This window comes from Ailuropoda melanoleuca, chromosome 4, assembly GCF_002007445.2.
Source record: "Ailuropoda melanoleuca isolate Jingjing chromosome 4, ASM200744v2, whole genome shotgun sequence".
Lineage (NCBI taxonomy): Eukaryota > Metazoa > Chordata > Mammalia > Carnivora > Ursidae > Ailuropoda > Ailuropoda melanoleuca.
This window is the reverse complement of record NC_048221.1, coordinates 136212790-136237474: the sequence shown is the minus strand read 5'-3', so window position 1 is coordinate 136237474 and position 24685 is coordinate 136212790. Positions and strand designations below refer to the sequence as shown.

General features: G+C 46.3%; 1 protein-coding gene across 3 annotated transcripts in view; it reads left to right on the top strand.

The window, feature by feature from the left end:
- Window positions 1-24685, top strand: part of GREB1 (growth regulating estrogen receptor binding 1) — a 139268-nt gene that overhangs the window by 41391 nt on the left and 73192 nt on the right. The window contains exon 1 of one of the 3 annotated variants that reach the window (XM_034659895.1): window positions 12181-12357. The exons of 1 other annotated variant lie outside the window; for it this stretch is intronic. The gene's annotated coding sequence lies outside the window, so the exon portion shown is untranslated. Of the gene's footprint in view, window positions 1-12180; window positions 12358-12378; window positions 12660-24685 lie in introns of those variants that run through there. One more of the 3 variants, XM_034659893.1, reaches the window with a different exon arrangement.

Below are 24685 nucleotides of genomic sequence, written 5' to 3'. Positions count from 1 at the left end.
GGAGAAAGTGTTAGTTACAGAAGACAGTTTGGACATTACCCGTAAGGCTCGGTGAAGACCCACAAAAGGAGAGAACTTTTGCTAGGTCTGTAGGGCATGGGCTGCTCAAGGCCAGAGCAGCCCAGGCCAGGCCTAGAGGTAGGTGGCAGAGCCTGACAGCCTGAGCAGCATCAACTGGAGGCTGGGTCGCAGGACAGGCAGAAGGGAAGGTTCTCAAGGACAATGCCAGGGTCAGAGTGAGGGACAGTCAGACCTCTCCATGGGAGGTGGTTATGATCTGAAATTCTGGTCTGACTCAGTAGCCAGAGGTCTGGGTTGAGCAGAATGGGGTGGGGTCTTGCTCATCTCTTCAGGCTGGTGTCCAGTATCCAGAAGATGGAACTGGATAAGAGGAAAGGTGGAGGGGTCACTGGCTTGCAAGCGTGATAGATTTGCATCCAAATCTTACTAGTTGTATGTACTTGGGTGAGACACCCCATCTTTCTTGCCTTCACGTTTCCTGTCCGGTTGAGCTCAAAGGACTGCATAGGATGAAATGAAGTGATGTGTGAAATGCCTGGCAGAAGTCTCCTCTAGGGACAGGCCATGTGCCGTCCCTATCAGGTGGATAGTAAATCCTCACAATAGCTGCTTCTGCGGGATTGTAAATAGCGCTTTGATATTTGCCTTGCAGTACCAGGTCCTGTCTGAACATCCTCTTCCCCCAGAAGGTCAACATGACCTCATTGTCTGGGACAGATTTGGCCTTGGTCTGCTTTCGTCTTATCATTGCTTTTCGTACTGTGCTTTCCAAAGCATATCACTCATTTTGTCACCGGCTGAATGGGCATCAGACTCTGTGCAGTTCATGGCAGACAGCTCTGTTCATCCTCTGCACGGTGTGTCATGTGATGGACCCCAAACCCAGTCACAATTCAACGACTTGGTTCTGAACCTCTAGCCTGGATGTCCGCACCCCTGACTCCACTGTGGGGTATCTTCCCTCTTTCTTGACTCACGCCATCCTTTGCGCACTGTGCTCCGAGGTCCTCCTGGCTGATTCTTGGTTGTGAACTTCACAGTGCATGGGCTTAAACTCTTTTCTGAGTTCAGCTTGCCCTGGTACCCAGTGACTGTTCTTGTGTGGTGTGTGGTGCTTCCGAAGGCTTATCCCAGCATTGCATAGAGGGATCAGACACTTGGCAGGGTTTAGTGAAGGTGTACTTTTGTAAATCCCAATTTAGTTTGTTGTAGCAAAAAAAAAGAAAAAAAATCCACTGGCGGCTTGAGTTTATGTAGGTTAATATAACCCTAGCTTTATGAATGGTCTTAAACATTGTTCTTCACTTTTGTTGTCTTTGCAACTTTTTTCTTTCTTTACATACTATGGCATTTTAGGAGACCATGTGGCTCCAAGCTTTCTTCCTTTATGTCATTAGTTCCTTTAGCATAGGAGAGTAGAGAGGGAGCATAATGTAGTGGCAAGATTAGGAACTTCAGGTTTCGGTAAACCTGCATTAAATACTAGCTGTGTGATCTTGGTTACTTAATGTTTGTGAGCCTTAATTTTCTTATTAGTAAGACAAGAATTTTAGTGAAGAAGGAAAAAGGGTATTATATGTCAAATACTAATTGCAGTCTTAGTCTCTACCCTTTCATCCCTTTTCTTGTTTTGGGGAGGCAACAACTTTCAATCCTTGTAACTGCTTCTTTTGGTAATTATCTTGACATTTCTAGAGAACATATTTTACTACTTGATTTTTGAATTTTGGGTAATATTTATTAATTCTTGATATGGAAGATAAGGATTTTTCTCTCTTTCACACTTGCCCTGTTCTCCCCATGCAGATACGTCCATCCTGGCCTCCATCCTCCCAATATGATTATTCATAGTTTTTGATAGCTCAGCTCGAAGTATACATCATTATGGCAATGTAAACATTTTTACAGCTGAGCCATGGACGTAGCATTAGTACATCAGTACATGTAGTATTAGTTTTTGTTTTTCCCACTTTGCTTTCTGTTTTTCCTGAAATTAGTAATTGCCTATTTTTTGTGTGCATTTATCACTATTTATCTGGCAGTCAGCACAAAATGGCAAAGTGATAAGTGCTAGTAGGCATATTACCAGAAAGGGAGAAACATACCAGTTTTTCAGGGGAAAGAACTTTCTCCCCCTGACATTAAATTCTCAAAATAATTTCTGTTGTGGGATTGCATATAAATGGTATATAACATAGTGGACTTAATGTTAACAAATTCCAAAAGCCAGTTTCTATGGCTGTTTTCCATGATGGTGTTGGAAAAAAGTGAAGGTTATACTATTATACTGAAGCTCTGGGAAGAGGACTCCATGAGGAACCAAGCTAATGGGGTTAAAAATGTCTTGTGGTGAAACTTGATCCAAGAGTAAACTTGGGCGCCTGGTGGATTAGATGGACTATGTGTCTTCTGGACAGTCTTTTCTCTCTAAATAGCAGGACTGCACTCATACATTCAATCAGGAAGTAAATGGAGACAGCCAGCATGGGCTGGACTCTGAAGAGTCTGTAATCAACAAAACAGATGTGGTCTTTGCCCTCATAGAGTTCATGGTCTTGTGGGAAGACAGACATTGAAGTGTAAATTGTTGGTGTGATGAGTGTTGTAAAGAAAGAGGCATGGTGGTCTGGGAGGCTGTTTCATCTTACTGCTTTTCACCCAGTCCTAATTCTACCAATAGTTCAGCAAGGTCTGTACATCTGTTGTTCTGCTGATATAGATTCACTGAATTCCTTAATTTCCCTTTCCTTTAACTTTTTTTTGTAGGCTTCTCTCCTGCATTGACAGTCAAACAGCTGTTAATAGAGTAAACCCATGAGATCGCAGAATCAGTCTTTCTGAGGTTGTAAGATCACATTCCATTAATAATGAAACTTGCTCGGGGAAATAGTACACCAGAGATTAGGTTGGACACCCCTGTTCCCTCTGTCCACACTGGGAAGGGGCCCTGAATTCATGTTTGCTGCTGTGTCTGAGGAACAGATCAGAAAAATCCTGGGGTCCATGTTCTGGTAGAACAGAATGATGACTTGTCAAGGATGGAGACCTTTCTATCACTTTACATCCATTCCAAATTCTCATTTATGTCCAAGTGAGTTAGTGGTAGAAATCTCTTTCACATCTGTCCATAAATGGCAAAAGTTTATAATGTGTGAACACCCTCATTGAAAGTAGCAGAATTATTTACTTGGATTAAATGTCCTATTCTTTGTCTTTAGAATGATATAACGGTTTATTTTGTGTCTTTAGAATGATATAACGGTTTATTTTGTGAGGCAGAGGGTTGGACCAGGTGAGAGTTTGTGTTCCCTTTAAGCTGTAAAATCTATGATTATAGAATATTTTATAAAGCCCTTTGCCAAGCTATATTCTCTCTGTAAGCATTAAGTGGTACAAGTTCTGTCTTTTCTGGGACAAATCCTTAATACTGATGCTCAAATGAAATGATAAACGTTTGTCAAATTTTACTTTTTTCTTTGCTAGCTATAGTTTTTCTAAAAGAATGACCAGATAACTTTTTTAGGTTGGAAGTCATTCGGTGATGTGATTGGATGAAGAATTCACCCTTGACAATTTTTTTCAACTGGCTTGGGCAATTTTCAACATTGTTCAAACGTGACTTTGGTCACTTTAAGTAGGGAATTGTAACGTGGTGTAGTTATTACCTTCAAAAAATCATCAGAAGACTTATTAGTTTTATTTTCTCCTGGTTTGTGTGTTTGGTTTCCATAATGACTTTGAAAATTCCTGTTCACCAGGATTCAGAGAACCTTCCTCTTTTGAGAACAGTGGGAAGAAATTCTAACAGTAGAGTATTTAAAATAATGAAATTGCCAAATCTGTAGTAAAAGCTGCGAAGATGGAGGAGCTCTCCTCACCCCCATCAGGGGAAAAATCCTACGAAACAGTAAATGGAGAACCTAGAATATATTGTAGGGCAGGGCCTAAACTATAAGGTAAAAGTACGATATTAATATTCACAGAAGATTTTTTTGGTTTGGGAAGATAAACTGAAGGGATAGTTAAGAATTTAGAAAGGGGCAAGAGAAAAACGGCTAACAAACATGGAAAGACGCTCAACTTCACTAGGAAAGAAGGAAATGCATAGTAAAACCACAGTGAGATACCATTTCACAGCTTCTTGAGGAGCAAAAATTTAAAAGTGGATAAGGACAAGGAACAAGCAGGCACATGGTCTCCAGGATAGGAACCTAAACTGGTACAGCCTCTTTGCTCTAGGGGGCGCTGTTTATGCAGCCTCCAATGTGAATGGTGCCCCCTGGGGTTGTGTGGTAGCCTTGAGCGCTGTGCGTGTTGCCGGAGACATGCATGGGGATGTTTGCATTGGCTTCTTTGGTAATAACGCACAAACAAAGACTATAGAGTGGGACAACAAATTGTAGGAGGTGCTGTCCCACCGGGAAAGTGACTCCCAGATATGGGCCGTGTCAGGGAAGAATCTCAGGAACATTGTAGTGAGCAAAAAAAGCAAGTCTAGAAAAATCATAACAGTGTGAGCCCATTCACACAGAGCTTGAAAATGTAAAACTGGTCAGTATGCTGCTTAGGTTGAAACTTAAAATTCAGTGAAATTAGTTTATCAGTTAAAAAAAAAAGTTTAAAAATAAGAAATAAAAAAACAAAAAGTTTATCAGGAATGCTGAATTTCGGGTTTGAGCCCAGACCTCCTGAGACAGAATCTGTGCTTTAGCAAGACCCGCAGGTGTCTTTATGCACGCTAATGTTGATCTTTGCCCAATAGGAAAAAAAAAAAAAAGTTAAGTTAAATCTGTGTTAAATTTTAGGTTAATGTTAAGTTAAACTTAAATGAAAAATTTTGTGAAAATTGTAACGTAAAGGAAGAAGAATGCAATTCCGGACACCAGTTGCCTGGGGGCGGGGATAAATGAGGCAGGAGGTCAGCAGCTGTAATCTGATGTTCTTGTTAAACTGGAGGTGGCCCATGGCTCTTTGTTGTATCATGAGTCTTCATAGCAAACCTCTTACAAATGTGCTTCTGTATCTGCTCAGATTTAATAAGCATAATTCAAAAAAAGAAAGGGGCTTGGGGCAATCTGGGAAGTTGCCTGGAGCGGGTAGGACCCGAGGCTGACCTAGAAAGATGGGGAGTTTGGTGTTTGTGGAGGGGGGGCATCCCAGGTCTCTCTCGGGGCAGAGACGTTGTGTCCAAGTCCACCCATCCCAGCCCTGGACTCTGTTGACCCCCGTGTGCGTCCAGTTCCAGAGGAGAAGAAGTTCCATAGGTGGGTGGGCTGGTGTTAGGGGGCAGCTTCAGGCAGGGACTCAGGAGAACAGCTGAACTGGAGGACAGCTCTGGGGACGTTTGCTTCCCATTCAAGCCCCCAGTAGGGTGCCCGGTTTACCCTGGGAGAGTTGTCACCTGAAATGCACGAGTAGCTGTGGAGCCAGAGCTGAGGGCTGCTGCTAAGAAGATACCGAGCCAGGGCACCCCTTTTATAGAGCCTCCAGACCTGCCCCGTGCGGGTGGCCATGGCACGGCCGGGTGGCTCCAGCACTCCGGTCCTTCCCCTGTCCCGTATTGTGCTGCCCCAAAGTGGACGCAAGCTTGATGGAATGCTATGATTAGTATCCCCCCTTGCCCCCCGAAAATTGTTTATGTAAATTGCACATGACTGTTTGTAAAAGATGTAATAAATGTGGACAGTGGTTGCCTGGGTGGTTCCGTTGGTTAAGCATCTGCCTTTGGCTCAGGTCATGATCCCAGAGTCCTAGGATGGAGTCCTGCATCAGACTCTCTGCTCAGCGGGGAGCCTGCTTCTCCCTCTGCCCCTCCCCACTGCTCATGATCTCTCTCTCTTGCTCTCAAATAAATAAATAAAATCTTAAAATAACAGAAAGTTAGGAAGAAGAAAACATTTGTCCATAATTCCATTTCTCCAAACATCTGCTGTTAAAATTTTCGTATATTTCCTTCTAGTCTTTTTTTCTGTGCCTTTCAACAAATTACAATTGTATTAGGTGCTAAGGGTGTGAGTGATATAGCTTTCTATCCTTATGTATATTTTCTCTGTCTTCTAGTATTCGTGCTGTTTTGCAGTCCTTAAGTATGTTGTATCACATATGCAGAAACTCTCCTTGCCAATGAGTCAGCATTAGCAAGAAGCAAGTAAAAAGTGTTCATTTATTCCTAGAGTGTTTAGCAAATCTCACATATTTTCGGTCCTGACTTCTCTTTTTCCTTACTTTTGGAAAGTTAACCTGCCTATAGGAGCACTTCCCCAATAAACACTCTCTTGGTACTTATTTCATACTTGGTTCTGGGGAAACAGGTTCTAGGAGCTCCAGTGGAGGGGGGGTGTCCATGAAAATTCTACTTAGGTCTAGTAAAATCCAAGACTGAGCATGAGCGGGTTCTGTGATTAGAGCTTGCTTCTGAAGAGTGGGGCCGAGTAACGTGCTTCCTCTGAGCAAAAGCCACAGAGCAGTTATCTTTTCCTAAGCCTTTGGTTGTTGTTGTTTTAAGGTTCACCATAGACTTTTGCAGGGGAAAAAAAGTACAGTAACTGGGTCATTCTGACCTAGAACCAACCAAAATACTTCTAATTACTGCAGCAGACAATGATGAATCATGCTTAAGCAAGCTTGCTGCCTTTTCAGTCCTCTGCGTCCGTAATCAGTCATTGTTCCTAGCCAGGGAGACATTTGCTCAAGCAAGTTTGGGTCTGTAGGAGGAGAGAGGGCTGCAGACCTTCCCGGCCGGCATAGGAGCTGCTGGTTTGTGCTAGTGCAATGAAAGGGGGTCTTTATCTTTCTTGGAGTACTAGCTCCCTCACAGCAGGGCTGTCCTTCGTCATTTTCAGCACCATGACACCCAATAAAAGCTCAACTCTTTGTTGAGCCCCTGCTATGTGCCAGGCAGTGAAAAGGTGCTTTCCAGTCCTGGTGTCATTTAAGCCTTCCAACAACCTGACGATAATAGATATTATTATCCTCATTTTGCTGAGAAGATGGAGTCTCTCCAAAGTGAAGCCCTCAGCCACCCAGAGTGTACGAGGCACCTAGCGGATGTGGAGTAAACGGATACCGAATACTAAACGCTCTAAGCTAATTAACGGGAGGGAGAGGCAAAAGGAGAGAACTTGGCTACCATAAGCCAGAAGAGCTGGTCCGAAAGTTCAGAGGCTTTGTACCTTTCCGTTATTCCTTTTTGCAATTTGTAAGCTCCAAATTAGGGGTGAGGTCAGGGAGGGAAAGAGATTTCAATGTAGGCAAATCACATAAGACGCAGATGAGGGAATAGGTTTGTGACCAGCGAGGACATCAGGTTGACTAGTCCTAAAAAAAAAAAAAAAAAGATTAAAAAAAAAGATAAATGGAAAAACACTTAAGTGCCAGCCGTTGTGCTAAATACTTTACTCCATTATCTTATTTGATCCTCACAAAACCCCTTTGAAGTAAGCCTTGTTATCTCTGCTCATGACAGAGGAAACCAGAGCTCAGAGAGTCAGGGAGTCTGCCCAAGGTCACACAGCTAACAAATGGATGAGCGGCCGCATGGGAACCCAGGTATGATCTTCGATCTTCATCTTCGCAGCTTCCCCGAGATGTGGCTACTTTGTTGTAAACAAAAGCAAGGAATGGAGATTTCATTATTTATGCTTGAATTTTAGTTTGTATATGGTGGAAGGAAAAAAACAGATGGTATGCAGGTTTCTTTTATGCTAACAAAACCCAACAAATGGCCTTATCCCAGGAAGAGATTCCGGCTCAGTGTGGGGAGAAGGCCAAGCAGGAGATGAAAGTTTTGAGGTCTCCAGAAATAACCCACTAGGAGTGACTGGCGTGTGATTCAGTGGTGGTGACCCCATTTTCCAAACCAGAATTAGCACTCCATGCTCTTTGTGACTTTGTTCAGGGATCAGAGAAACTGCAGAAAGTAGTTTGTGTGCAGAGATTTAGTAATACATTATAGTCGATTCTGCTATAACAAGACATGCGTGTTCCTAAAAATCATGGCATCATGCAAAATTGCACAGTAAGAACCACAGGGGTTATGGGAAAATCGGGCTTGCAGGCCTGCACTCAAAACCTTCAGCAGTGACACACCGAGGGGAAAAAAAAGATACAATCCTATTAGAAAAGGAAAGCACAGTTTTACACATGCAAAATGGTTAGGACATACGTAAATACTGCTATAAACATGGAACTTTCCTGTGAAGTGCAAGAGAAACGAAACGTAGCTTTGCATTTAGAAGTGGGCGATGGAAGGGTTGCAGCTTGTGAGTTATTGTGAAGTAGGGCAGGAGGGGTGTGGAATGGTGTGGAAAGTTCTAGCACCAGATGTGGAAAGGCGTGCCCCATAGCACACGCGGTGATGGAGGTAGCTGGTAGATGTTTGAGGGGTGAGTGTTTGAGCAATTGAGAATTGCCAAGCAGCTCAGTTAAGCTGGGCACCATTCTTTTGCATTCACCATAATGTTTCTTGCCCAAGAAACCACTCCTAAGCACGCAGAAAAATCACAGAGTGTTCAAGTTTTCTGTAATATATCAATCTGTTGGTACCAATTTGCAGTTTAGAAACAAGTGTTACAGCAGAACGGACTATATACAGGAACAGCGTAACAGAATGTCTAAAACTCGTTCACGTGGAAATATGTGGCTTTCACATCCCCAGCCTGTCCATTCAGCAGCCATGGGTCCCTGCTACAGACTGAATGTTCGCGTCCTCCCCAAATTCATATGTTGAAGGCTAAGCCCCAGTGTGATGGTATTAGGAGGTGGGCCTTTGGGAGGTGATTAGGTCCTGGCAGGGGGCTCATGAGTAGGATTTGTGCCCTTACAAGAGACCCCAGAGAGCTCCCTTGCCCCTTCCTCCATGTGAGGTGAGGACACAGTGAGAAGATGAGAAGACGGAACCGGGAAGTCATTCCTCATGGTCACCTAATCTGTGGGCACCTGGATCTTGGACTTCCAGCCTCCAGAACTATGAAAAAGAAATGTTTTTTGTTGAAGCCCTTCTGTGTATGATATTTTTGTTAATAGCGGCCCGATGGCCCAAGCCCATCCCTCAGCTCTAAAACCAGGGGACTGCCTGAGTCACCTCGAAGGGCTCCTTCTCTGTAATTTTTGGGTCTCTTATTGAATGGGCTGGTGACAAAGCATGGCCCTCCAGTCTCAGGATAATAAAGCCTTTTTTGTTTTGTTTTAATTCTCTTTGTATCCCTGGTTTTTCTCTGATTGCTTTAGTGTCTTTTCTTCTCCTGGATATTCTTTCCATGCTTCAGTCTTTCTTCAGGTGCTGTGACCATTGGATTCTCAAAACGTGTGTGTAATAATGAGAGAGAAGGTCGACTGAGAGTTTTGGGTCCTCTGGGGGAGCTTGTGGCTTGGCAGGTGTTGCTTTGTGGGTGCCCAGGACAGAATCAGCTGGTATTCTGGAGGTTTCTAAATGTAAGACTATGTCTATATTAGTGGGCCTAGGTCTCCACAGCTAATTCAGTTTATGTCAAGAGGAACCCTTGTGTGTTTTGCCAGGGGGTAAATGTCTGTGTGCTGGCATTCTGCATGTGGCCATAGGGTGGGAGTGGAGGGACCAAGTGCTCTGGATACAGTATGTCAAAAAAGTTTCCTATTTTCAGCGTTGCTTCTCCACTTAACACATGCCAGAGTACCGAGTCCCTGGTTTTTTTGTAGGACCATTCGGCTTCCCCCAGGTTTGCATCATACCGCGGTACCCTTCATCTGCATCAGCCACAAGCTCTGTCTCTCTGTCCCCTGGCTTCTGGAAGTTTGTTAAACCTAAACAGAGAAGTGTAGTGCTCAAGTCTGTTCAGGGAGGTCAGGGCCACCACACAATAGAAGACATGCCAGAACTGGGTTTTGAAGGATGAGTAGGAGTTCATCACAAATGCGGGGCCAGGGCTTTCCAGGCAGACAGAACACGCAGTATGTACAAAGGATGGGGAGGCTTGACAAGACAGGGAGGCTGCGGAAATGAGCAGTCAGCGTTTAGCAGCTGCGGCCATACCAGCACTTCACAGTTTGTAAAGCAGATCTGAAGTGACATGAAAAACTCTCAGGGAAACCTTTACTAAGAGCCAAGGCCTATTTATTTGTTAATGGTGTTATCATATCTCCAGGGCACTTTGTTGGACAGGTGGAGGTCCTCGTGCTTTCTGAAGGTCATCGCGTTTAGCCTTTGTGATCAGAAAGAAAAATATAGCCAATACGTCACAGTCTCAAATGTCAGCATTGGCTGCTGGTGTGGTGAATACATCTATGCTTGTCATAGTTCATGTGCAGGGAATTTGGCTGGGGGAGAACTTGAGGGGGAACAGAAGAAAGGGCTTTATGGCAGGGCGATATGTTGTCATTGAGATCCATGGGATTGGCAGATTTCCATTCAGAAGGAAGACTCAAGCCAGAAACATCCTTGGAGAGCCGATGTTTTGATCTCTCTCCTTACACCCCTCAATGCCTTTTCGCATCAAAAGCCTATTTTGACAGTAATGGAAAAGCATAGTCAATTCAAAGATATTGGAATTCAGACCTAACAAAGACACATTTTTCTTTGCTCCTTTTCTCCTCATGATGATGACAACTTAATACAGTTTACAGAGTTAGCACATTATAGGAAAGCTTAAAGAAGCATTACAAAAATCTTGAATTCTTTCATTTAGAGGCAATCACTGTAGACATTTTTCAGTATGGAAGTATAAATGTAATAAAAGTATGTTGTATATAATGTATAGTATGTAATGTTACATGTAATATATAGTAATGCATAATATATGTTATATATTTAATGTATTAATATAATAGTAACAATGTTACTAATATATAAATATAAATGTATGTTATATAACATACAACATGTACTATGTATTACCTAAAAGTGTGTACAAATATATTTCCATCTATTTATATGGCAGTGTAAGATCCTTTTGTTGCTGCATGTTGTATCCTAAGTACCCCTGCATCATTTAAAAACTTTTCATTCACATAGCTTTTTGTGCATGTGAATATTGGAGAGTGCATTAAGCATCCCTTTCTTGTCGGGCATTCCCGAAGCATCCAATTTCCCGCCATTCCAGACCGTGCTCTGCGTGCTGGACACTGCAGCGGGCACTCTGTGTGGTCACCGGCCCTGGGGGTCCTTTTCAGACCTGACTGCCTCCCCAGATGGGCAAAAAGCCTTGGTGCCAGAGGGTGCTTGGACTCAGGGCGCCTCACTCAAGCATAACCACCAGGGGGCGCTGTCCCTCCTCTTGTTGGGGAGGTCGGGGATGAGTGGGGTCTCCTCCAGCCCTTTCTAGGGAGACACCACTCAGCTGGGGAAGGATTAGCTCTGTGATGGGGGGTTTTTCCTTCCACCCTGAAGCTCTTGGTACTTTTGGGAGCTGAGCCTAGAGACAGCTGATAACTCTTTTTGCTGACTGGAGTACTAACAGAACAATCCAGCACTTTGGCCTTTGTCACAAAAGGTGGCTAACATGAAAACCCCTGGTCATAACCAAGTCATCTCTGCGGGGCCAATAAAAGATCCGTATGAGAAGCTAGAAATAAACTGTAAAGGAATTTAGCACAAATGAAGTGAGCACTCATTCTTTCTTTCCTTTCCTTTTTTTTTTTTAAAGATTTTATTTATTTATTAGATAGAAGGAGAGAGCATAAGGTGGGGGGGGAGGGAAACAGCAGAGGGAGAGGGAAAAGCAGGCTCCCCGCTGAGCAGAAAGCCTGGTGTGAGGCTCGATCCCAGGACCCTGGGATCATGAACCTGAGCTGAAGGCAGACGCTTAACTGTCTGAGCCCCCCAGGAGCCCCTCCTTTCTTTTTTCAATTAGGATTTGATCAGGATTCCTGGACTGCAGAGTCAATTACAATAGGATTGTGTAGGAAGCTGTGGCCAAAAGCCAATGTCTTCTTGATTTCCATAGTGGAAATGATTTAAATAAAAAGTTTAAGGATGCGCATCTGTGGCTCTTGGGGGAGGTTTCCCTGTTGGGGGGTGTTCCTGGTATTCTCAGGGTTCTCTTCAGGGGCACGTGCTTCCTGGGGTCAGTGCGGCACCTGCAGCAAACCAGAGTGCCAGCTTCCCGTGGCAAAGCCCGTGCTCTTCTCCTGACCCTTTGTTCTCTGTGCAACGGTACACGGTTCCACTCCCAAGTACAAAACTTTCACGTTGTTTAAAAAGACTCGGTTTGACTGCTGGCGTTTAGACTGACAGATTGGTATGTACCTGCGTGGAGAGCACCCTGACCCAGCAAAACAACTTAGTGCTAAGAAGACAGAGAACCGGGGCATTTGCCATCTGACCCAGCGGGAGCCTGGGGCAGCTAGAGCTCGACTTGGAAGGTCTGCTGCTGAAGTTTTTTTTCCTGCTAGTTGTTGTTGTAGCCCTGGGAGCAGATACTGGCTTTGAAACCTACTTGGCTGGCTTGACTGCCTCTGCTTCTCTGGGCCGGGGCAGGGGAGCCAGGGTGTCAGGCTGACCGAGGACTCGGTCCTGCTCTCAGGGGCATTAAGGGCTCCCCACACGATCAAAGGCTCAGCCCTGGGGAGACAGCAGCCTCTGCAGGCGCTCCCACTTTGCTGAGTTGAGCCTGCTCTTGGCTGGTTTGCTTATGGGCTGCCTGAAATGACCAGCTTTTTCTAAGGTACGATGCCTTTGACTTTGGGAGTGGAGCACCTACTTCTGGGGTTGGAAAGGTTGGTGTTGGCTTTTTGCTTATTATAAAGACAGCATTGGTCTGTGTCAAGGAGAATAATGGCAAAGCATTAGCTTTCAGGGAAGTGCAGGGGAGCAATGCACCGATGAAGTCCACTGGATGAATTGGTCTCCTTATTTTTCTTGTTTGCAATGGTATTTAGAGGGGTTGTGAATAATTAGTTCCACACAAAAGCAGCAGTGAGTATAATTATGAATGATACGCTAAAGAGATATACAACACTTTTAGGATCCTGCTTGGTTGTTTCTGGAGAAGAGTTTTTTAGTAGTCTCTTCTTTTTGAAAATCTTCCCTGGCTTTATTCTGAAGGTGCTTCTCCCCCATTTGGTTCTGACCGCAGCTGGAGGGGACACCCCCACTGCTTTGGAGTTCCAGGGGAGAGAGTTTAGGGACCCAGGAAGCGCTCCGACATCGTGAACAGATGTCTGCGTGGCGTCTTGGTTGTCAGGCAGCTGCGGGCAGGACAGCCTCAGTTGGAGAGCCGGAGGATTAGACAGAAGTCTGCCCCTCGCCCCACTTTTTTTCCTTCAACAGCACCTGTGGAGTTTATGAGTTTCTCCAGGGAAAATCGGAGAAATCTACATTAGAATGCAGTTTCCTGCCAGGAGGATTGTCAAAGAGTTTATAGGAGACCATTCTGCCGTCTGAATGCATTTATGGCCATATCATATATTCAGGGCGGACAGTTCCTACACCCCCATTCTTCATGTGGGAGGGCCCCAGTGCGCCTGTGGAAATTACAGAATGAGCTTGAAAACACCGGCTGGAGAGGGCTGCGCTAAGTTTTTGTTATTTTGGGATTTTTTTTTTCCCCTGAAACTTTGGACTCTCCGGAAATGTCCCCATGGTTGTGTGGTGGATGAAGGATTCTTAGGTTTCACTGCAAGGAGGTTGGAGGAGGAAGGAACAGGGATTTGTGGCAGCTCAGATTGGAGCTGGAGTTTGGGGGTGTTCTGGTACGACTTTGGGGTGGGGCATGTCTCATCCCTTCCAGTGAGGCCCTGAAAGGGCAGCAGGATTCAAGGGGGAAGGCTGTCACCTGCAAGGACCGGGAGCCCAAGGTCAGAGCATCCCAGGTCTATAGGTGTGTTGTGGGTGTGATTCGGAGTGGAGGCAGGTGGAGAAAGGGAAGGAGAGAGGGGCCTGGCAGGCAGCTGCGTAAGGGTTTTCTCTCTCGAGGCCTTGAACTCCAGAGCACAGCCTTGTTCTTCTCTGCCACGGTCACTTCTCTAGTCGAGGATGAGAGACAGGACACAGACAAGTGGGTATCACACCAAGGAGCCTTTGCTCATGGGAGGGACCCAGCAGGTGTTCGTGAGGGAGCCGGGGGCCCGGCCAGAGTATGGCTGGAGGGTCTTGAGCACTTGGCTCACCGCGCTCCTGTTTTCTGCATTGAAGTCGGCCCGTCTCCCCCATCCTTCATCTTCGCTGGGGGGCCAGTCTTCGAGTTGCAGTATATTGCAGTATTGTCCTACAGACCTTCTTAGGAAGCCTCCGTGATCTTTGAAGTGCAGCCTGAGCAGGTCTGTGGAGTGTCCTTTCCTTGTTCTCCAAGGCTGATTCTAAACGTGATGGCAGGGCGCAGTCTGAACTAGCCCCTTGCCACCCTCCGCTTCCGGCTCCCCCACATCCATCCAGATCTGCACTAGCATCTGGAAGGACCTGCCTTCCCCAGTCAACGATGTCCCCCTGGGTCCAGCCTGGGTGCGTTGTCCACCTTCCACCCAGAATGCCCTTTCTTCTTTGCAGCAAACTGAAGCGCATCCTTCCCAATTCAGCTTTTTGAGGAGGCCCTCTGAGATTGACCAGAGATAGAAACTTCCACGCTGTTCCATCTCCTTCGAGCCACCTGCTTGCCTACACCCTTGCTAAGGGCAACTACCACCCTGTACTTGGCGCTGTGTTGTTTCCCTGCTCTTCCTACACAGCTGTGGGTGTCTTTAGGTCAGGGACCCTGTCTGGTTCACTTTCACCCTTAGCTCCAAGTAGGAAGAGGTATTTCTGCTATATATCCACATGAGACCATTTGAGCCTTTCATTTTAAGGCTAAGCCATGATCCTGGAAGGGGGAAGTTATCTTTTTCACAGAGAAGGCATAGGACGGGCCAGAAGTTGTCAATGTGTGGCTTAGGACAGACCCAGCTGTCTCAAGTTGGGGCTGAGACCCGGGAGGCAGGCCTTCAGCGGCGTCTTCTCTTCGCGCCTGGCGTGGCCTGGGTGGAGGTCAGGGGTCTCCAGCAGCCTGGGGTGATGAACAGCGCCAGCAGTCATTTCTCTGCCAGATCTGCTGTTAAGAAAGTGCTCTGGACTCGGTTGCGGTCTCCAGCGGTTCAAACCCCCACCCCCGAGGAGGTGGGAGACATGCACTCTGTGTTCTTAGGGGAAAAAACCCCGGGGCACTGGGCTCGGCAGCAGACGACTGGGGGTGGGAGGGGGGACAGAAGAGGGAGTCATGCATTTGGCTTAAGTGGAAACCGCAGGAAGAAGAGGCACAAACAGGCCAAGGAGAGCAGCAGTGTGTTCGTGAGGAAAGAACAAAAGTGCACGTCTTGTACTTTGATGTCCAGCAGAGAGGGCTTCCTTCTGACCCCGCTTGGAATAGAATACAGAGAGGTCAGTTCAGGTGATTCCCCAGGGCAGGGGGGCCGGAGCGAATAGGCTTTCTGGAACTGTAGCAGCAATGGCACCCCCGGGGCCTAAAGTAAAACCTCAGCCTTGGTTACTTGGGCCAGCGGGGCTTTTAAATCCGGCACCTGACTGCTCTCAGACAGGGCCGTGCTCCATTTTCATACTGCCCTCGCTGTCACCTCCCGTGGGTCCTCCCCTGCTCCCTTCTTTTAGGAGGTATTTTCTGGGGGGCCTGCAGTGTCCCCGGGAAACGAAGAGGTGGCTAAAATAGTTCCTGCTGTCAAGGAGCGTCAGGCTTTGAGAGGAAGGGGGACGAGAGACGTAGAAAGCATGTCTCTGCTTGGGTTGGCACATTTCAGTTGGTGCCAGAAGTTGAATGATTTCTGCTGGAGTAGAAATGAAGTCCGAGTCTCTGGTTAGCATCTAGAAATTGGAATTATGAGCAGTGAATTCCAAGTTTAGAGAGGAAACTGGAGTTTATTAATGTCGGTGTGCCAGCCCCCCTCTGTATGTTAGTTTATTTGGCCCTCCCTACAACTCCGAAAGGTAGTTCTTAGCCTCATGTTGTAAATGAGGGGAGGGTGGTTCAGAGAGGTTAAGTAACTTGCCCAAGGCCACACAGCTCGAAAATAGTCTAGCTGTGACTTAAGCCCCTGGTAGTCTTATTCTAAAGGACAAGCTTTTTACCACCTAGCCGGCAGTTTATGAATGCTTTGCAAGGCCCAACTTTGAAAAATCGTTTGAAGTTGGTAAAATTGAACTTGACCAAGAGGCTTATTATCCATGGAAGGGAGTTGCGAGGCCTCCTCCGAGAGTCCTGCTGGTTTTGCTCTAACTGGGCACCATGTTGAAGACTGAAGAGCTTGTTTTCAGCACATCCTGGGCCTCCGTCTCCGTGCAGAGGGACTGAGCCAGCAGTGTGTGCCCTGGGCGTTTGGGAGAAGAGCCGGTTTGGACGAGTGTGCAGCCGGGGAAGTGGTGGCTTTATTTTTATGGGCAGAATGACACGTGTGCAGCACCCAGGGGCACACAGAGCTGGGTGTTATCTTAGGAGGGGCATTCTGGCCCCCTCCTCGAACTCTGTAACTGTTGACAGATTTGGGCTCTGGGTTTAGGGAGAGGTGCCCCATTACTTGACTGATAAAAGCAAAGTGGAAAGTGCTCAGAAAGGAACTGGAGAATAATTGTGGGCCCGGAGGTCAGCCGGACACATAAGTCTTCAGATACTCCAGCCAGTGTCAGTGAGCCTTTTAAGATAAACGGATTCTTCTGCCGCTCGGGCAGCACTTCTGATCTTCTATTCCGAAAGAAAGAACTTCTATTCCGAAAGAAAGAAAGAAGACAAGACAAAGTCACTTTTCAAGGAGAGGCTGAGCTAGTATATTTTTCTTTGAATGGGCTGGAGTCTGAGTTTCCTGCTTTAATCTCCAGGGGACAGACAGCCAGTCGGGCTGATAGAGAGGCGGACACTGTCCAGGGCCCCAGCCCGCCGATGGCTGGTTTGTTTGTTTGCTTTGCGTGCCTCTCGGAGTGGTGGTCGGCCTGCCCCCCTCCTCCCTCCTGCAGACCTGTCTTCAGGCAACATTCTTAGAAGGCTCTTGGTTTCCGTTGCCTGGCTAGAAATATGTCTTTTTAAATGGGGCTTTTCATTTACGGAGGCTTTATTTTCTCATCCCTGGCAGCCCCCCTTTTGGTAAAGCACCTTTCAGGAAGAGCCTAAGGCGATTTTTTATTCTTTTTTTTTTTTTCCCTAAGCCAGAGTTTTAGCCTGGCGGGACAAGAGAACACCATGAGAAAAAGCCAGCAACTTTAAAAAACACTCCCTTTTCTGAAGTCACTGGCATCCTTGAAAGCAGAGACTCTCCTCCTTCGGGCCATTATTGGACATTCGAAAATTGTCCAAAATGTAGGACCTTAGACAAGTCACATAATGTCCCCCTGCCACAGTTTCCTAAAGTGAAATGAGAACGGTGCTCCGTGCATTTTAGAGCCGTGATGAAGACGATCTAAAATGACAAACGTAAGCGGAGAAAAAGGGCCGCACAGAGGGGCCTCATAAATGATAGCTGTATTTTGATTTTAATATGTTCCAGGAGTTTACATTGCTAAAGGAAATAATAAAGATGTGAACACAACACATGCTTTAAATCCCAGACTTCCTGTCTTCCTCTGCAAAATGAAGATAATCTTTTTCTCACAGAGGTTAATGCACAGTAGCTGCTAGGCAGATACTGGTTTTCTTGCTCTTCCGTTCAAACTTGGGTCTCTCTCCATGTATATACTTATTGATTTACAAATTATGCACATGGACTGCAGTCTATCGTATATATTATTTACATTCTAGAACAGATACCGAAAACCAATTAAAATGATTAGATGAAATAAACAGAAGTTGTGGTATTTTATTTTTCTGTGCTCCTTGGGGATCTAATGCTGAGATCTGTAGGAACTGTGATGGGGACCTTCCGAGCTTGGTCCTGTGGTTCTGTGAGTATAGGTAGAACCCTCTGTGAGTAACTGCAGGAGCTTATGGGCTCCCCGAGATTACGATGTGTGTGCCTGCTTCGTCCTGTGAGGCCTACTTCCTGGCTTTGTCCTTAGAAGTTTAAAGGAAGGCCATAGCTTTCTATGAAATTGGGAAATGCCTTGTCACTACTGGAAAAGGCACTGGAAGGGAATGGTAATACAGGTTTGTACCCCTTACTCAGGGTGTCTGAGATGTCCTATTCTGCGAACTGAAACTTCTTCATGCTGCTTTGCATGGGAGACCTTCTTTGCAGATGGGCTTTCAATTCCAGAAGGGGCAGTAGCTGTGTGTCCTTACGCATGGCTCCCAACCTTTCTGAGCTTTAGTATCTTCCTCTGTAAAATAGCGATCAAAGTAGGGATAGAAATAATGGCCCGATGGGATTGTTGCTAAGATTAAATTAGATAATCTTGAGGAAATGCTTGGCAGGCTGGGCTGCCTTTGCTCTCGGTCTGTCGTGCACCGTGATCTTTAGTTTTAATGCTACTGAGGTTCTGCACGTCAGTCATTCATTTTTATGCCTGCATTTTATTTTTTAAACATAACCTTCAGTGTTTACTAAGCGTGAATGTGAACACAGTCTAAAAAGTCATAAGTATATTATCACCTTAAAATGAAAAATACCTCTTTCTACTGCAGGTCCTGCTACCTGGAGGCCACTGTCATTTAACTTTTTAGTTTTTTAATTCTTTTCTGGAATTCACCACTTAATTTACAAATAACGTGTGCTGCACTTGTTAATTTCTAGATCATCTTTTCATTTGTACTGTGGCATATGAGAATTTAGCTTTCCCACGCCTCCTTCCCCCGTCCCCAAAATGCACGCTTGCTTGCACATAGCCCAACACACACACGCACACCTCACTTTCCTTTCCCCATCTTTCCGAAACAGTTCTATCACAAACTTTGCTTGAATCCGTATTCAGCGTAGACTCACAGCTGTAATTAACTTAAACGTCCAATTCCTGTACATCGTATTTTTCCTGCAGCTACTAAATGTCTCTATTTTTTGTTTACTTGCATTTTTATGGACATATCAATAATTCATCCTGATATTCTGATAGAACGTAACTCTTTTCAATGTAGTTCAACACATCAGATAATCCCATCTGTGACTTTGTTTTCTTCTTGGAGACCTCCTTTCCTGAGCTGTTATCCGTATCACCTTTGGAACCCTTTTCTCTCTTTGTGCTGGATCCCTCGTCCTGGGTCTCATGTTTTCAGATTTGTCAATATTTTCTGTTCCCCAGGAGCTTCTGCAGAAAGAATAGTTGAGTTTTTTGTGTTTTTTTTGAGATCTTGAATTTCTGAAAATGGTTTTATTCTACTCATACTTTGGATTGTTATTTTAGTTGGGTATAGAATCCTGGGTAGCACATCACTTTCCCTCAGAATTTTTGAGGGCATTATTTCATTGTTTCCCAGCTTCGCTGTTGAGAAATCCAAAGTCATTCTAATTATTTTCAACTTGAGAATGTGCCATTTTTTTTCTTTCTGGATCTTTCTTTGGGATTCTCTCTTTATCCTTGGTGTTCCAAAATTTCCTTCTTCATTTATTATGCCAAGCCCTTGGGCTTTTTAAATCCAGAAACTTAAGTCCTTCGATCCTGGAAATGTTTTTTTTGGACTATTTCCTTGGGAATATTATTCCCTCCTTTTTCCTTGTTCTCTTTTCCTGTGAAACTGCTGTTGGAGCATGGATTGATCTTCTAATTTTCTTACCTGTCCTCTGCTTTGTGTCTTTATCTTCAACTCGGTCTTCTAGCCCTTCCAGTAAAGTTTAAGTTCCTATTACCATTTAAACTTATAAGAGTTCATTTTTGTTTTCTGCATGTTTACATTTTCTTTTTCAAAGACTATTTTTTTTTAAAGATTTTATTTATTCGACAGAGATAGAGATGGCCAGCGAGAGAGGGTACACGAGCAGGGGGAGTGGGAGAAGAAGAAGCAGGCTCATAGCAGAGGAGCCTGATGTGGGGCTCGATCCCATAACGCCGGGATCACGCCCTGAGCCGAAGGCAGACGCTTAACCGCTGTGCCACCCAGGCGCCCCAAAGACTATTTTTTTTTTTTAGAGCAGTTTTAAGTTCGCAGCAAAATTGGGAGGAAGGTACTGAGAGTTCCCATACACCCTCTGCCCTGACACATTCCTTATTGACCTTCAGAGCGTTCTGTTCTTGTTTAGTGGATACAGAGATTATGAATTGTAGTGAATTGTGGTGGGTGTTACCCTTGCAGTTTTTGTTGCTCTCTTTTATCTGTTTCTTTTCATCGCCAACTTTTATGTTAAAGGAGTTTCTCCAAAGCCTTTGTGATGCTGATGAACTTTGGATGTCTGCTTGCTGTTAAGGATCTGGCAGTCTGGTTTTGTGAAAGGTGTTGTTCTATGATGTAGCTGTCAAGGGGCTCCCTCATGGATGGGATTAGATGTGGATCCGTGGCATTGGGGGTACCCCCAGTTTTCAGCCTGAGTCTCAGGGAACCAAATAGGAAAAAGGAATGAGAGGGGATCCTTAAGCCTGAGTCTCAGGGAACCAAATAGGAAAAAGGAATGAGAGGGGAAAGCACTTCATCAGTCGTTACATAGACTGCACCCTGGTTGTCCGCTGTATCCCTGAGTCCAGATTCTCTGTGATTTTTTTTTTTTCTTGAGAAAACCTCCAGGCTTCCGCAGAGACAGGGAAGAGGCTGCTGAGGGGGTGGGAGGAGGAGGGAGAAGAGTGGGGAGGGCCTCGCCCCTACCCCTAGGTCTTTATCCCTGCTTTTCACTGTGTTCCCTGCAAATCTTAAGCCTTTTCTGGCCTCGGTTGTGCTTTGAATTGGTTTGCTTCCTAGAGGATGCCTTAGTTCTCACTCTTTCAAAAGCTATCACCACTTCCCCGAAGCTTTACGTCTGCCAGATGGTGTGGGCACTCTGTGCATGTGTGTACATACCCACATATTCCTCACTGTCCCCCTAGTGCCGCGTGGGAGGGGATCGAGCTAATGCGCGTATTCCATCTGTCCCTTCTCCCCGGAGCCTCCTCTCTCTCCTTTGTGTCCGCTTGTGACCATCCTTGATCTTCCTGGAAGTGCCTGCCCCAGGTTTATTCTAACTGAACTTCAACCCAACCTAGAGCTTGCCGCCCTTTCAAATGGATACTCTAAAGGACACAGCTTGATTTACACTTGCGGGGCGGGGCGGGGCGGGGGGTGGGTGTGTGTGGATGGCTTGGGCTGGATGCCTCAGCCGCGGAAATCCTGCTGAGATAGCCGGCCTTGGTGACTCCAAACTCACCTGGGATCAGTCTGCTTCGCCTGGTCAAGTTCGTAGGTGCTTCTGGCATCCGTAGGTGCTTCTGGCATCCGACGAACCAGGCATGGTACTGACATAGAGCCATGTTTGAGGTTGATGTGGTGAAAAGGCCCACATCTGATGATCTCCTGTGGGGCCCAGTAGCCATCCCGCTGNCTTTCAAATGGATACTCTAAAGGACACAGCTTGATTTACACTTGCGGGGCGGGGCGGGGCGGGGGGTGGGTGTGTGTGGATGGCTTGGGCTGGATGCCTCAGCCGCGGAAATCCTGCTGAGATAGCCGGCCTTGGTGACTCCAAACTCACCTGGGATCAGTCTGCTTCGCCTGGTCAAGTTCGTAGGTGCTTCTGGGATCCGACGAACCAGGCGTGGTACTGTCATAGAGCTATGGTTTGAGGTTGATGTGGTGAAAAGGCCCACATCTGATGATCTCCTGTGGGGCCCAGTAGCCATCCCGCTGCAGTCCTAGGTCCAGAGTTTTCAAGCAACATTTTGTGCTTTGGTCTTAAAGACAAGCAGCTGTACAGGGGTCCCCTGGAAACTTCATCCTCCAGGCCCTCCAGTTTTAATCCCAGACACCTCTGTTGGATTGACCTGCCTGGAACACCACCTTTATCACCGTAAATCCCTAGCTCCGAGGCTTCGGGGACTGTTACCTACTAAAACCATGTCTGATTTTCACCCTCACTTTTGATTTTCCTCTAGCACAGGGCCATCTTGTAAGCCATTTACTACTCTTAAAGACGAACTGCCCCTTTTTCTAGGGCACGTCCGTCCTCATTGTGCTTTCTTTCCTTCGTACTCTCCAGTCCCTTTCTTCGATGTTCTTTCAAAATCTATTCTACCAAAACACCTTCCTCTCGTTTTCTGGCCCACTTTGAGGTCCGGCCCCTTGGCCCAGGTTCTCCCTGGTTCCCCCCAGTGCCCCCTGCATTGTAGCACTTCGTGTCACTTGTCCTTTATGATCTGAAATTCTTCTCAGGGGAATAGTCAGGTTTCGCCAGAAATTAATGATCGTGCATGCCCTGACTGCCAGGTGCTATGCTGGGCGCTTTCCGCGTGTTCTGACTCTTTTACTCTCCATAATGACCAGTCAGCCCTTCGGAGTGCCCATTTAACAGATGGGAAGGTTGTGGTTCAGGTTCTGGGGTTGAAGAGCCTCGTGCACCAGCATCGGAAGGCGGGCAGTGGGGGATGATGTGTCAGGGTGTGCAAGAAACCCCTGCAGCTCGTGGGCCTGAACAGCTTTAGCGGGAGGCTGGCAGAGACCTGCGCGGGGAGGGCGCCGTCAGAGCCGAGCAAGGGGAGACAGCGGCCCTCGGCCTTCACAGGTGTTCTCTTCCTTCCATGAGGCCTTGGGGAGGATATTGAAGCTTCCGTGCTTGCCCCTGAGCTAGGCTCTCCAGTTCCCCATCTGATGAGGGCCTGGGGGGGTGGGTTCTCACTTGCCCAGGAGATCTCCAGCTGTGCCTCCCCTTCAGCCTCCTGTGCCCTCCCCTCCCAGAGCCTCTCACCTGGCAGGTGGTATTGTCTGTAGGCTGGAGCTCTGCAGGTAGGAAGTTCCCACACCATCAGTTGTGGTCCCCCTGGGGACTAACAGAAGGGCCACAGAATTTGCATATGGTTCCCAGTTCTCCTCTCTCCTTATTTACTGGTGTTTCCTTGTTATGATTTCAGATGCATCATTAGGTGGGGTGTGTTTGCTTATAGATATGAAAGCTTTGATGTTTGCTTAGAGTTATACCATTTTCTGTTTTTTGAGTGTGAAGACTCTTCTGTGCCTTGATTCCTTTTGTGTTTCTCCTCTCCCTCCCCCAGAATTCCTCCCTCCCTCTGCTTGCCTCCCCCTCCCTCTTTCCCTCCTGCTCCTTCTCTCCTGTGCCAACACCGCAATTCTATTTCTTTTATTTGAACAAGAGTTCCTTCAGGTTACTTATCATCTCCAAGACTTGAATTTGTCATCTTTAGAATGGGCTTCGTAAGATCGCTCACCTGACCACCAAACGTGTTAGGCAAGGGAGCACGCACAGAGCCTTGCATGCGGTAGCTGGGCAGTGAATGTTCGAGTTCTTTCTTCCTCTTTATTGCTCTGTCCACGTTAGGCACCATCTGCTATAACTGGTGGAACCCTCTGGGCTCAGGGTGCCAATCAGCTGTCAGGTGAGCGGAACAGGACCTTGGGGGAGGGTAGGGTATGGATGCCTCTGTCATTTTCTTTTGCTCATGGAGCATGATTCTGCAGAGACACTATGAAAAACGGGATGGACTTACAGCTCCTTTCTGTGTGCCTCAAGCTCTTCAGACAGATCTATAGAAATAGACATTTGTAATGTTACTAGTTGGCGGCAATTTTAAACAGACCACCCTGAACTGAAAGTAATGCCAGGGTCCCCAAATGTGGCCAGTAACCCCTCATTTGTGTATCGAGGGGTCACGGCTTTCTTGCATCATGTCAAGGAAAAAAGCAGACTTGAGGACCCTGGAGCCCCTTCTGACTCGGGCTCTTTGGGGGCTTGGGCTGTTTGGGGGTTCCTGGCAGCTGACCTCTTTCTCCAGCACCTTCTCTTTGTCAGGCTAATTCCAGAGGCTGGAAGCAGGGGCTGGCCAAGGGGCCCTGTGGTCAGGGGTTATTGCTGCAAGCAGGAAGTGTTTAATGGTTTTCATGTACTTGTAGTTGGAAGAGGAAAGGCAGAAAATGTGACTACTTGGCCCATTTTATGTTCAGGAGGGAAACTAGAGCTCCCTTAGGGCGCCAGTGGCCCCGTCTTGAAATGGGTCTGCTACCCAAACAAGGGAGACTTTCCTACATATGTCATAAGTCAGAGCGCTGTGGGAGGGGGTGGCCGGCTTGTGAAGCCAGGCTCACGGCTAGTGTGACTGTGGGCATCACTGCAGTGAAGCAGGAGTTCCTACCACTCAGTGGTCGTGTTGGTGCTGACATCTGGTGGGATTCTTTAAGTCAAACGCTACTTTGAAAATCAACAGTATGGTAGATAAGAAATATGTAAGGATATAGGAGAACTGAGATGTATCTCCTTTCCTCCCTTAAAAAAGAGTTTNCCAGGCTCACGGCTAGTGTGACTGTGGGCATCACTGCAGTGAAGCAGGAGTTCCTACCACTCAGTGGTCGTGTTGGTGCTGACATCTGGTGGGATTCTTTAAGTCAAACGCTACTTTGAAAATCAACAGTATGGTAGATAAGAAATATGTAAGGATATAGGAGAACTGAGGGATCTATCTCCTTTCCTCCCTTAAAAAAGAGTTTATAGGTCTCTTTTCTCACATTGGTAGGCTATTTGTAAAAATCCATCTGGTATCCATCAAAAAGAAACCCTTAACATTTTAGTCAAGTTTCTAAAGGCCACAGTCATGATTATAACCCAATAAAAATTAGAAATAAATAAGACTAGGAGCATCTGGATGGGCTCAGTCGGTTAAGTGTCTCACTCTTGATCTCTGCTCAGGGTCTTGATCTCGGGGTCATGAGTTCAAGCCCTGCTTTGG